The sequence below is a fragment of the Spinacia oleracea genome, chromosome 3, assembly GCF_020520425.1.
Source record: "Spinacia oleracea cultivar Varoflay chromosome 3, BTI_SOV_V1, whole genome shotgun sequence".
NCBI classification, from domain to species: domain Eukaryota; kingdom Viridiplantae; phylum Streptophyta; class Magnoliopsida; order Caryophyllales; family Amaranthaceae; genus Spinacia; species Spinacia oleracea.
The window spans coordinates 105,205,816-105,219,194 of NC_079489.1; positions in this window are offsets into that span (position 1 = coordinate 105,205,816).

Below are 13,379 nucleotides of genomic sequence, written 5' to 3' on the forward strand. Positions count from 1 at the left end.
AGGATATCCAAGCAAGTGTATATTTTGGCATGGCACCTTTTAACTCAATTTTTAAGTTTGGAACTTAAGGCTCTTACTATGTTGGTTAGATTTTAAGTGAACTAAAATCCTTAATCATGCAACATAATCAAGCTTTTGATCTCATGCATTTTAAGACATATTTAAAGCAATAAATAACTTAAAACATGCATAAGATAAATGTGATCTAGTATGGCCCGACTTCATCTTGAAGCTTTGACTTCAAAGTCCGTCTTGAAAATCTCCGTGGGAGGCACCATTTTCTTCAAATAGGATAAGCTATAACTAATTACAACTATTTGATGGTTCGCAGACCATATTTGAATTGAAAAATAACTTTGGTACTTTAGACCAATTACATTCAAATTAATGGTACGCAGACCATATTTTCTATCCTATTTGGGCCATACTAGTCACTTCATAACCTGCAAAACAGTACATATACAATATATACCATTCAACCATTCATTATCATGAATGGCCCACATAGCTGGTTAGTAAATCACATTATGCATCACGTAAACATTTGCAGCAATTAATCAAGGGCACCAATAATCTACCAATTATTCAGTCCTTATTAATTCTAATCAAGTTGTTTTAACCTTAAGGATTTGTAGACCTAATCAAGAGTTTATGACTAAAAAGCGCTCCCACTTAAACCAATAAATTCATATGCTTTACTAATTTTAAACATAAAAATGTATTTCTAGTCTAACCGGAAACATACAAATTTAATTAAAATTTAAAGCTCATATAAATTTATAATTGAATCCAAAAAGTTTAATTTAATTTCAGTCGTTATTTAAATTAATTCATGATTTTAATTTTAGTAAAATAATTAGAATAAATAACATTTATTATAATTACAATATTCAAAATTAAAAACCAAGAAAATAATTTAAATTATTAATTTTAAAATTAATTAAAATTACGTGAACTGAAATTTTCAAATTAAACATTCAAAACGATCTAATCGTAACGCAAACAACCTACGCATTGCACGCCCATGGGCCGCACGCAATCTGCCATTGCTGGCCATGTGCGCGCAGCCCATGCGCTCGTCGCATAGCTGCTGCATCTCCCATCGCAAGCCATCGCACGCTGTGGTGCTTGCTGCGCGCGCGCCAGCGCTCGTCGCACGCGAGCCATCGCTCGCAGTGCGCGCTCGCCAGCGCTTGCTGTGCGCGCGAGCCATTGCTCGTTGGGCGCGCGACATCGCTCGCTGTGGGCGCGAGCAATCGCTCGCTGTGCGCGCGACATCGCTCGCTGGGCGCGCAACATCGCTCGCTGTGCGCGCGAGCAACGCTGGGCGCAGCGCTCGTGGCACGCGAGCTTGCGCTCGCTGCGCGCGAGGCTGCGCGCTCTTGCGCGAGGCAGTGCGCGTTGTGGAGCAGCTCGCTTGCTGCCCACACGCGACTGTCTTGGCTTGCCTTTCGCCCATGCCCATTTGTTCATAGCTCGTGGCCCACGACACCAGGCAGGGCTGCTGCCTTGTGCTCGTGTACCACGCCCTTGCTCATTGCATTCGTGCCGCACGGGCGACGAGCTCCCTTGCTCGTCATCGCATGCCCGCACTATACAACACCCCTTAAGGGTAACACGAAGCGTCCATTGCTTTGTGCGTGCAAGTTATATGAACGAATCGCATAAAAATTTAAAATTTATATTTAAAATTAATGACAAATTAATAAATAATATTAATTTCATAATTTTAGGGCGAAAAATCGAAAATTTATTATTCAATTGATTTCGTCATAAAAATTTAAAATTTATCATAAATTTACAATTTTTATGGTGGTTTTTAATCATAGGTTTCTAATTAAATTATAATTAATTATGAAAATCAAATTAATTCTAAATTATTCTAATTTTCAACAAATTAATCATAATTACAAATTAGATTGCATAATTAACAAGGCTAGGCATTCAAACTTGTTAAACATATACAGTAGGTCAATCAAAAATTCAAGATTTATCAACAAGAATCGCAAATATTTATTTTAACATCTTAAATTTACGAAATTTTGCATTCGAAAAACTAAAACCTTCGAAAAGTCATAGTTAGGCTTCGAATTTGAGAATTCTGGGTTCGGCAGAAAAATACTAATTTTGTCAAAATTTTAGAATGCCTTTTACATGCGGAATTGACACAAAAATCACTCGATTTGGATGAGTAACGAAGAAACTGCCGAAAAACTGCGTACGTATAATTAAATAAACGCAATTTGCAATTAATTAACAATTACGAAAATTAATCACCCCTTTTAATTCTTGCAAATTTGTAATATTTAACCATGTTCATGCAATTTAGATTATGAAAATAATAAGAGGCTCGTGATACCACTGTTAGGTTATGATACATATGACAATTCATAAATCATGCGGAAAAAACCATTAAGCCAGGAATACATATTATTTACACATAATCATATAGCATAATTTAGATGCATACTCTTTGTTGCGTGCCTTCCCTAGCTGCGCCCGAACCGAACAAGAACAAGTCTTTAGGACTCCAAGTGTCGTCCCTTCGTAGATAGTCCACAGCACGTCCGGATCCGCCTTAAGATTGACCAACTAGAATCGCCCTTAAGGTACTAGAATTTTCGGCACTTTTGAGCAAGATGTGTGACTGAATTTTTCTCTCAAAAACTCACTTTGAATACTTTTTAAAACTCGTTATAAATTGTGAACCCAGGCGACATATTTATAGGGGTATGGAAAGGGAATTGGAATCCTATTAGGATACGAATTAATTAAACCTAGAATCCTACAAGAACTCTAATTAATTAATTTATCAAATAGAATTAGGAATTTAATCATTAACCGAACTCTGCACGTTTTAGGAATCGTGCATGAACACAAACACTTACGCACACACACACGGCAGCCACGATGGGCCGCCCATGCGCGTGCGTGCGAGCAGCAGCCCACGCAGCGAGGCCTACGCGAGCTACAAGCCCACGCAAGCACCTGCGCGCGCTGCGCGCGCTGTGCGCGCTGCCACGACCTGCTGGGCCTGGCCTTGCGCTGGGCCTGGCGTGGCCTTGGCTGTTCGTGTGGCGCGCTTGGCTTGCTGGGCGATGGCCTGGCTTCGTGCTGGGCCCTCGTCCGGCAGGCCTCGTCCGATGCTTATTCGTACGATACGCTTCCGATTAAATTTCCGATTCCGGAATTTATTTCCGATACGAACAATATTTAACATTTCCGATTCCGGAATTAATTTCCGTTTCGAACAAATATTTAATATTTCCGTTTCCGGAATTATTTTCCGATTCCGATAATATTTCCGATTCTGACAATATTTCCGTTTCCGGCAATATTTCCGATTCTGGCAATATTTCCATTTCCAATAATATTTTCCGATACGTACCATGTTTCCGTTTCCGGCAACATCTACGACTTGGATAATATTTATATTTCCGATACGATCCATATTTCCGTTTCCGGCAATATCATCGTTTCCGGAGTATTCATTTCTTGCTTGTGACGATCTCAGCTCCCACTGAAACCAAGATCCGTCGATTCCGAATATCCATAGATGGAGTATCTAATGCCATTAAATACTTGATCCGTTTACGTACTATTTGTGTGACCCTACGGGTTCAGTCAAGAGTAAGCTGTGGATTAATATCATTAATTCCACTTGAACTGAAGCGGCCTCTAGCTAGGCATTCAGCTCACTTGATCTCACTGAATTATTAACTTGTTAATTAATACTGAACCGCATTTATTAGACTTATCATAGAATGCATACTTGGACCAAGGGCATTATTTCCTTCAAGTTCGGCCTGACCCATCATTGATCTGACCATGTCTAGCAAGGTTCTGTTCCTCCGTTCCGACACACCGTTCCATTGTGGTGTTCCTGGAGGAGTCAATTCTGATAGAATTCCACATTCTTTCAGATGGTCATCAAATTCATAGCTCAGATATTCACCGCCTCTATCAGACCGCAGTGCCTTAATCTTCTTGCCTAATTGATTCTCTACTTCACTCTGAAATTCCTTGAATTTGTCAAAGGATTCAGACTTATGCTTCATTAGGTAGACATAACCATACCTACTGAAGTCATCAGTGAAAGTGATAAAGTAGCTGAACCACCTCTAGCATTTGTACTCATTGGTCCACATACATCTGTATGGATTAAACCCAATAGTTCATTTGCTCTTTCTCCAACTTTAGAGAAAGGTTGCTTTGTCATTTTGCCAAGTAAACATGATTCGCATTTACCATAATCCTCTAAGTCAAATGGTTCTAGAATTCCTTCCTTTTGAAGTCTTTCTAAGCGTTTCAAGTTTATATGGCCTAATCGACAATGCCACAGATAGGTGAGATCTGAATCATCCTTTTTGGCCTTTTTGGTATTTATGTTATATACTTGTTTGTCGTGATCTAATAAATAAAGTCCATTGACTAATCTAGCAGATCCATAAAACATCTCTTTAAAATAAAACGAACAACTATTGTCTTTTATTAAAAAGGAAAATCCCTTAGCATCTAAGCAAGAAACTGAAATGATGTTTTTAGTAAGACTTTGGAACATGGAAACATTCTTCCAGTTCCAAAACTAGCCCGGAGGGCAACGACAAATAGTAAGTTCCTACAGCTAGTGTTATCACGGTGGTGGTAATGCTTTAGTAATTCCTTTATTTTAAGATGGAAAATGATTTTATAAAAGCAAGGAATTATTAGGGTGTTACATCAAGAGCTCCAATTCACCACACACACAATTATGAACAATTTCACAAAAACCCTAGAAATTGGGGATTTTGCAAAAATCTGAAAATTTGGGGATTTTGGGGGTTGGGATGAATGAGATTGAGTGTATTTGATGAATGGGAAGTGAAATTTGTGAAGGGAAGTGAATGAATTTGATGAGGAGTAGTGGTAGCAAGTGAGAGAAGAGGGAGCAATGGAGAAGAGAGTCGAGCAAATGAAGGGAAATAAGGGGAGGAGCTCGCGATTTTTCAAAATAAAGACATTAGAAACAGCTCCGCCAGGCTGTGCGATCGAACAGATTAAGCCGTTCGGTCGCACAGACCTGTGCGATCGAATACCTGAAACTGTGCGATCGTTTACCAAAAACTGGCCATTCTGTCTCAAAAACCTGGTTTGTGCGATCGAACTACAGAGCACGTTCGGTCGCACAAAACATGATTTTGCAAATGTTTTAAAAGCTTCCCCTTTAAATCGAAAATTAAACTAATTAATGGAAATTAATGCACAAAATCTAACAAAAACTAAAACTAGGAGTTAGACAACCGGGTTGCCTCCCGGGTAGCGCTCGTTTAACTGTTAGGTTATGATACATATGACAATTCATAAATCATGCGGAAAAAACCATTAAGCCAGGAATACATATTATTTACACATAATCATATAGCATAATTTAGATGCATACTCTTTGTTGCGTGCCTTCCCTAGCTGCGCCCGAACCGAACAAGAACAAGTCTTTAGGACTCCAAGTGTCGTCCCTCCGTAGATAGTCCACAGTACGTCCGGATCCGCCTTAAGATTGACCAACTAGAATCGCCCTTAAGGTACTATTATTTTCGGCTAAAATGGGCAAGAGTTATGGCTGATTTTTCTGCTTAAAAATCCTAGTTTTGAATACTTGAAAACTTATATATAAATAATGACCCCTAGGCCCTTATTTATAGAGGTATGGAAAAGGAATTGTAATCCTACTAGGATCTGGATTTGTTAATTAGAACTTTATTAGGACTCTAAATAACAAAGCAATTCTAATAAGATTAGGATTTTAATCTTCGCACGAATCCCAATAGAATTAGGATTTCCGGCATACGCATCGCACAAGCCGTGCACCCGCGCAGGCCTTGCGGCCCACGACAAGCGCACAGCCCATGTGCGGTGCTGCGTGCGCGCGCGCGCCCTTGGCTGGGCCTGGCCTTGCGCTGGGCCTGGTCGAGGCGTGCGTTGCGTGCGGCTCGCTGGGCGATGGCCTGGCTTCGTGCTGGGCCTTCGTACGATACGCTTCCGATTAAATTCCCGATTCCGGAATTCATTTCCGATACGAACAACATTTAATATTTCCGATTCCGGAATTAATTTCCGTTTCGAACAAATATTTAATATTTCTGTTTCCGGAATTATTTTCCGATTCCGATAATATTTCCGTTTCTGACAATATTTCCGTTTCCGGCAATATTTCCGATTCCGGCAATATTTCCATTTCCGATAATATTTTCCGATACGTACCATGTTTCCGTTTCCGGCAACATCTACGACTTGGATAATATTTATATTTCCGATACGATCCATATTTCCGTTTCCGGCAATATCATCGTTTCCGGAGTATTCATTTCTTGCCTGTGACGATCTCAGCTCCCACTGAAACCAAGATCCGTCGATTCCGAATATCCATAGATGGAGTATTTAATGCCATTAAATACTTGATCCGTTTGCGTACTATTTGTGTGACCCTACGGGTTCAGTCAAGAGTAAGCTGTGGATTAATATCATTAATTCCACTTGAACTGAAGCGGCCTCTAGCTAGGCATTCAGCTCACTTGATCTCACTGAATTATTAACTTGTTAATTAATACTGAACCGCATTTATTAGACTTAACATAGAATGCATACTTGGACCAAGGGCATTATTTCCTTCAGTCTCCCACTTGTCCTTAGGGACAAGTGTGCATTTCCTAATTCCTTTGTCGCTCGATGCTTGCTCTTGAACATAAGGTAAGAGTTGTCATCCTTATTATGTCCAGAGGTGTTTCTCGGTTTCAGAGTTCAACTGATCAAATAAACAGATAATCATAGCCTATGATTCATCCGAGCACGGCCATGCATTTCACAGTGTCTAGCTCTCCGAGTGGCCTTGTACAACTTTTAAGCATCTCATCCCGATTTATGGGAGGACAATCCCAATCTTGCGATCTTGAGATTAGACTTCGTTTGATAGGTGATTACCTGAGCGTTGCCTTGATAGCCTCCTTTTACGGTGCGACGGTTGGTCAACGTCAAAGCAACCAGTTCTCAAACAAGTAATCTCAAATCACTCAGGTATTGAGGATTTAGTGTCTAATAATTTTAATGAAATTTACTTATGACAGATTTTCATCTCTTACAGTAAAGTTTCATAGGTCTTGCCCGATACTAGTCTTCCCAAAGTAAGTATCTATGCAAATGATTATGACATTGCCATGTCCACATAGTTCAAGAAACAGAACTACTAGTCATCTTGCATTCTAATCGTCTAACGTTTTCTATGCGTCCAATTTTATAGAAAACTCCAACTAGGGACCATTTTCAACCTTTGACATTCAAGTTCACTTGATAGACATTTCTTAGTCACAGGACTGGTCCTGACAGTCTATCTTGAATATATCGTCAAATTGAAGGGACTCATCATTTAATAAACCACAAATTAAATGGAAAAATGAATTCTTTTCATTTATTGTGAATGATTAACCAATAATGTTTTACAAAGATTTAAACTCTAAAACTTTAAAACATTAAACAGAGACATCAAAGCCATTCTCCAATATGCTTGATTCCCATAGCTGCAGTGTGCGAGTTGTGCTTCGCTTGCGGCAGAGGTTTAGTTAATGGATCTGATATGTTGTCATCAGTTCCAATTTTGCTTATCTCGACTTCTTTTCTTTCAACGAACTCTCGTAGAAGGTGAAATCTACGAAGTACATGCTTGACTCTCTGGTGGTGTCTAGGCTCCTTTGCCTGTGCAATAGCTCCGTTATTATCACAATACAGGGCTATTGGTCCTTTAATGGAGGGGACTACACCAAGTTCACCTATGAACTTCCTTAGCCATATAGCTTCCTTTGCTGCCTCATGTGCAGCAATGTACTCCGCTTCAGTTGTAGAATCCGCAATGGTGCTTTGCTTAGCACTTTTCCAGCTTACTGCTCCTCCGTTGAGGCAGAAGACAAACCCAGACTGTGATCTGAAATCATCTTTGTCGGTTTGGAAACTTGCGTCCGTATAGCCTTTAACAATTAATTCATCATCTCCACCATAGACCAGGAAGTCATCTTTGTGCCTTTTCAGGTACTTCAGAATGTTCTTGGCAGCAGTCCAATGCGCCTCTCCTGGGTCTGACTGGTATCTGGTCGTAGCACTGAGTGCGTACGCAACATCCGGGCGTGTACATATCATAGCATACATTATTGAACCAATCAATGATGCATATGGAATCCCATTCATTCGTCTACGCTCATCAAGTGTTTTTGGGCACTGAGTCTTGCTTAGAGTCATTCCATGAGACATGGGTAGGTAGCCTCGCTTGGAGTCCGCCATCTTGAACCTATCAAGCACCTTATTGATATAAGTTCTTTGACTAAGTCCAATCATCCTTTTAGATCTATCTCTGTAAATCTTGATGCCCAATATGTACTGTGCTTCTCCTAGATCCTTCATCGAAAAACATTTCCCAAGCCAAATCTTGACAGAGTTCAACATAGGAATGTCATTTCCGATAAGTAATATGTCGTCGACATATAATACTAGGAAAGCAATTTTGCTCCCACTGACCTTCTTGTATACACAAGATTCGTCTGCGTTCTTGATGAAACCAAAGTCACTGACTGCTTCATCAAAACGTATATTCCAGCTCCTGGATGCCTGCTTCAATCCGTAGATTGACTTCTTTAGCTTGCATACCTTTTTAGCATTCTTTGGATCCTCAAAACCTTCAGGCTGTGTCATAAACACAGTTTCTGTTAAAACGCCGTTTAAGAAAGCAGTTTTGACATCCATCTGCCATATTTCGTAATCGTAATATGCAGCGATTGCTAACATTATCCGAATAGACTTTAGCATTGCAACTGGTGAAAAGGTTTCATCGTAATCCACACCATGGACTTGCTTGTAACCTTTTGCAACCAATCTAGCCTTGAAAACTTCAAGTTTCCCATCCTTGTCCTTTTTCAGTTTGAAAACCCATTTGCTTCCAATGGCTTGGTAGCCATCTGGCAAATCGACCAAATCCCATACTTGGTTTTCAGACATGGAGTCTAATTCAGATTGCATGGCTTCTTGCCATTGCTTGGAGCTAGGGCTCGTCATAGCTTGTTTGTAAGTCGCAGGTTCATCACTTTCAAGTAATAGAACGTCATAGCTCTCGTTCGTCAAAATACCTAAGTACCTTTCCGGTTGAGATCTATATCTTTGCGATCTACGCGGGGTAACATTTCTAGATTGACCATGATTCTCACCAGATTCTTCTAAAGATCTCTGAGTTTCATCCTGAATGTCATCTTGAGCATTCTCTAGAGTTTGTTGTTCGACTCGAATTTCTTCGAGGTCTACTTTTCTCCCACTTGTCATTTTGGAAATGTGATCTTTCTCCAAAAAGACACCATCTCGAGCAACAAATACCTTGTTCCCAGATGTATTGTAGAAGTAATACCCCTTTGTTTCCTTTGGATAGCCCACAAGGATACATTTGTCAGATTTTGGATGAAGTTTGTATGAAATTAATCGTTTGACGTATACTTCACATCCCCAAATCTTAAGAAAAGACACATTTGGAGGCTTTCCAAACCATAATTCGTATGGAGTCTTTTCGACAGCTTTAGACGGAGCTCTATTTATAGTGAGTGCAGCTGTATTTAGTGCATGTCCCCAAAATTCTAATGGAAGTTCGGCCTGACCCATCATTGACCTGACCATGTCTAGCAAGGTTCTGTTCCTCCGTTCCGACACACCATTCCATTGTGGTGTTCCAGGAGGAGTCAATTCTGATAGAATTCCACATTCTTTCAGATGGTCATCAAATTCATAGCTCAGATATTCACCGCCTCTATCAGACCGCAGTGCCTTAATCTTCTTGCCTAATTGATTCTCTACTTCACTCTGAAATTCCTTGAATTTGTCAAAGGATTCAGACTTATGCTTCATTAGGTAGACATAACCATACCTACTGAAGTCATCAGTGAAAGTGATAAAGTAGCTGAAACCACCTCTAGAATTTGTACTCATTGGTCCACATACATCTGTATGGATTAAACCCAATAGTTCATTTGCTCTTTCTCCAACTTTAGAGAAAGGTTGCTTTGTCATTTTGCCAAGTAAACATGATTCGCATTTACCATAATCCTCTAAGTCAAATGGTTCTAGAATTCCTTCCTTTTGAAGTCTTTCTAAGCGTTTCAAGTTTATATGGCCTAATCGACAATGCCACAGATAGGTGAGATCTGAATCATCCTTTTTGGCCTTTTTGGTATTTATGTTATATACTTGTTTGTCGTGATCTAATAAATAAAGTCCATTGACTAATCTAGCAGATCCATAAAACATCTCTTTAAAATAAAACGAACAACTATTGTCTTTTATTAAAAAGGAAAATCCCTTAGCATCTAGGCAAGAAACTGAAATGATGTTTTTAGTAAGACTTGGAACATGGAAACAATCTTCCAGTTCCAAAACTAGCCCGGAGGGCAACGACAAAAAGTAAGTTCCTACAGCTAATGCAGCAATCCGTGCTCAATTTCCCACTCGTAGGTCGACTTCACCCTTGCTTAACTTTCTACTTCTTCTTAGTCCCTGTGGATTGGAACATAAGTGTGAGCCACAACCTGTATCTAATACCCAAGAAGTTGAATTAGCAAGTATACAGTCTATAACGAAAATACCTGAAGATGGAACGACTGTTCCGTTCTTCTGATCTTCCTTTAGCTTCAAGCAATCTCTCTTCCAATGCCCCTTCTTCTTGCAGTAGAAGCATTCGGATTCAGAAGTGGGTTGACTGACCTTCCTCTTTACAGACTTGGCGCCAGTTTGCTTAGTTGGGCTGGCCTTGTCGCCACCTTTCTTAGCATTCCTCTTCTTTCCAGATTTCTTGAACTTGCCCCCACGCACCATAAGCACATCCTGCTTATCACTTTTAAGCGTCTTTTCAGCGGTCTTCAGCATACCGTGAAGCTCAGTGAGCGTTTTGTCCAGACTATTCATACTGTAGTTCAGTTTGAACTGATCATACCCGCTATGAAGAGAATGGAGGATGGTGTCTATAGCCATTTCCTGAGAAAATTGCTGATCCAGCCGACTCATATTCTCAATGAGTCCAATCATTTTGAGAACATGTGGACTTACGGGCTCGCCCTTCTTAAGCTTGGTCTCAAGAATTTGCCTATGAGTCTCGAATCTTTCGACTCGAGCCAGATCTTGGAACATGTTCTTCAACTCACTGATGATTGTGAAAGCATCTGAGTTGATGAACGTTTTCTGCAGATCCGCACTCATGGTGGCGAGCATTAGACATTTCACATCCTTGTTGGCATCAATCCAACGATTGAGGGCTGCCTGAGTGACCCCGTCGCCTGCGGCTTCGGGCATCGCCTCATCTAGGACATACTCCTTTTCTTCCTGCATAAGAACTATTTGCAAGTTCCTTTGCCAGTCAAGGAAGTTTTTCCCGTTCAACTTCTCCTTTTCGAGAATTGATCGAATGTTGAATGAATTGTTGTTTGCCATATTAAAAACTACAATTGAAAAGAATAAACAAATAAATAACCATTCACAGTTTCTCTTAATAAACTTAAATTCTAGCATACATGCATAATTCAATGTTTATTAAGCATTTTATTCAAGTTATGTGTTCCGGCAGGTGTGAATAAAATGATTCCAAGATCCTAAAATCATTGAAGAACTAAGCACAGTTTGTCGACTTAATCCTAAAACATCTTAGGTAAGCAAAAGCCTTTTGCTAATAGTCTAGAAACTATTCTTGGTTGATAGGTACGTCTAAGAACTTATTAGGTAAACCTATCGATTTTGCCACGACATAAAAGGACTCCTTACTTATATCGTTGAGTTTCACCAAAACTAACATGTACTCACAATTATTTGTGTACCTTGCCCCTTTAGGACCAATAAGTAACACCTCGCTGAGCGAAAACTATTACTAGATTGATGTAAAGGATATCCAAGCAAGTGTATATTTTGGCATGGCACCTTTTAACTCAATTTTTAAGTTTGGAACTTAAGGCTCTTACTATGTTGGTTAGATTTTAAGTGAACTAAAATCCTTAATCATGCAACATAATCAAGCCACAATCTTATGCATAATTAAGACATATTTAAAGCAATAAATAACTTAAAACATGCATAAGATAAATGTGATCTAGTATGGCCCGACTTCATCTTGAAGCTTTGACTTCAAAGTCCGTCTTGAAAATCTCCGTGGGAGGCACCATTTTCTTCAAATAGGATAAGCTATAATTAAAACTAATTACAACTATTTGATGGTACGCAGACCATATTTGAATTGAAAAATAACTTTGGTACTTTAGACCAATTACATTCAAATTAATGGTACGCAGACCATATTTTCTATCCTATTTGGGCCATACTAGTCACTTCATAACCTGCAATACAGTACATATACAATATATACCATTCACCCATTCATTATCATGAATGGCCCACATAGCTGGTTAGTAAAACACATTATGCATCACGTAAACATTTGCAGCAATTAATCAAGGGCACCAATAATCTACCAATTATTCAGTCCTTATTAATTCTAATCAAGTTGTTTTAACCTTAAGGATTTGTAGACCTAATCAAGAGTTTATGACTAAAAGGGCTCCCACTTAAACCAATAAATTCATATGCTTTACTAATTTTAAACATAAAAATGTATTTCTAGTCTAACCGGAAACATACAAATTTAATTAAAATTTAAAGCTCATATAAATTTATAATTGAATCCAAAAAGTTTAATTTAATTTCAGTCGTATTTAAATTAATTCATGATTTTAATTTTAGTAAAATAATCAGAATAAATAAAATTTATTATAATTACAATATTCAAAATTAAAATCCAAGAAAATAATTTAATTTATTAATTTTAAAATTAATTAAAATTACGTAAACTGAAAATTTCAAATTAAACATTCAAAACGATCTAATCGCAACGCAAACACCCTACGCATCGCACGCCCATGGGCCACACGCACACAGCCATCGCTGGCCATGTGCGCGCAGCCCATGCGCTCGTCACATAGCTGCTGCATCTTCCATCGCAAGCCATCGCACAAGTGGTGCTCGCTGCGCGCGCGCCAGCGCTCGACGCACGCGAGCCATCGCTCGCTGTGCGCGCTTACCAGCGCTTGCTGCGCGCGCTCCAGCGCATGATGCACGCGAGCCATCGCTCGCTGTGCGCGAGCAATTGCGCGCGATCAATGCTGGGCGCAGCGCTCGTGGCACGCGAGCTTGCGCTCGCTGCGCGCGAGTCTGCGCGCGCTTGCGCGAGGCAGTGCGCGTTGTGGCGCAGCTCGCTTGCTGCCCACACGCGACTGCCATGCCTTGCCTTCGCCCATGCCCATTCATCCATAGCTCGTGGCCCACGACACAAGGCAGGGCTGCTGCCT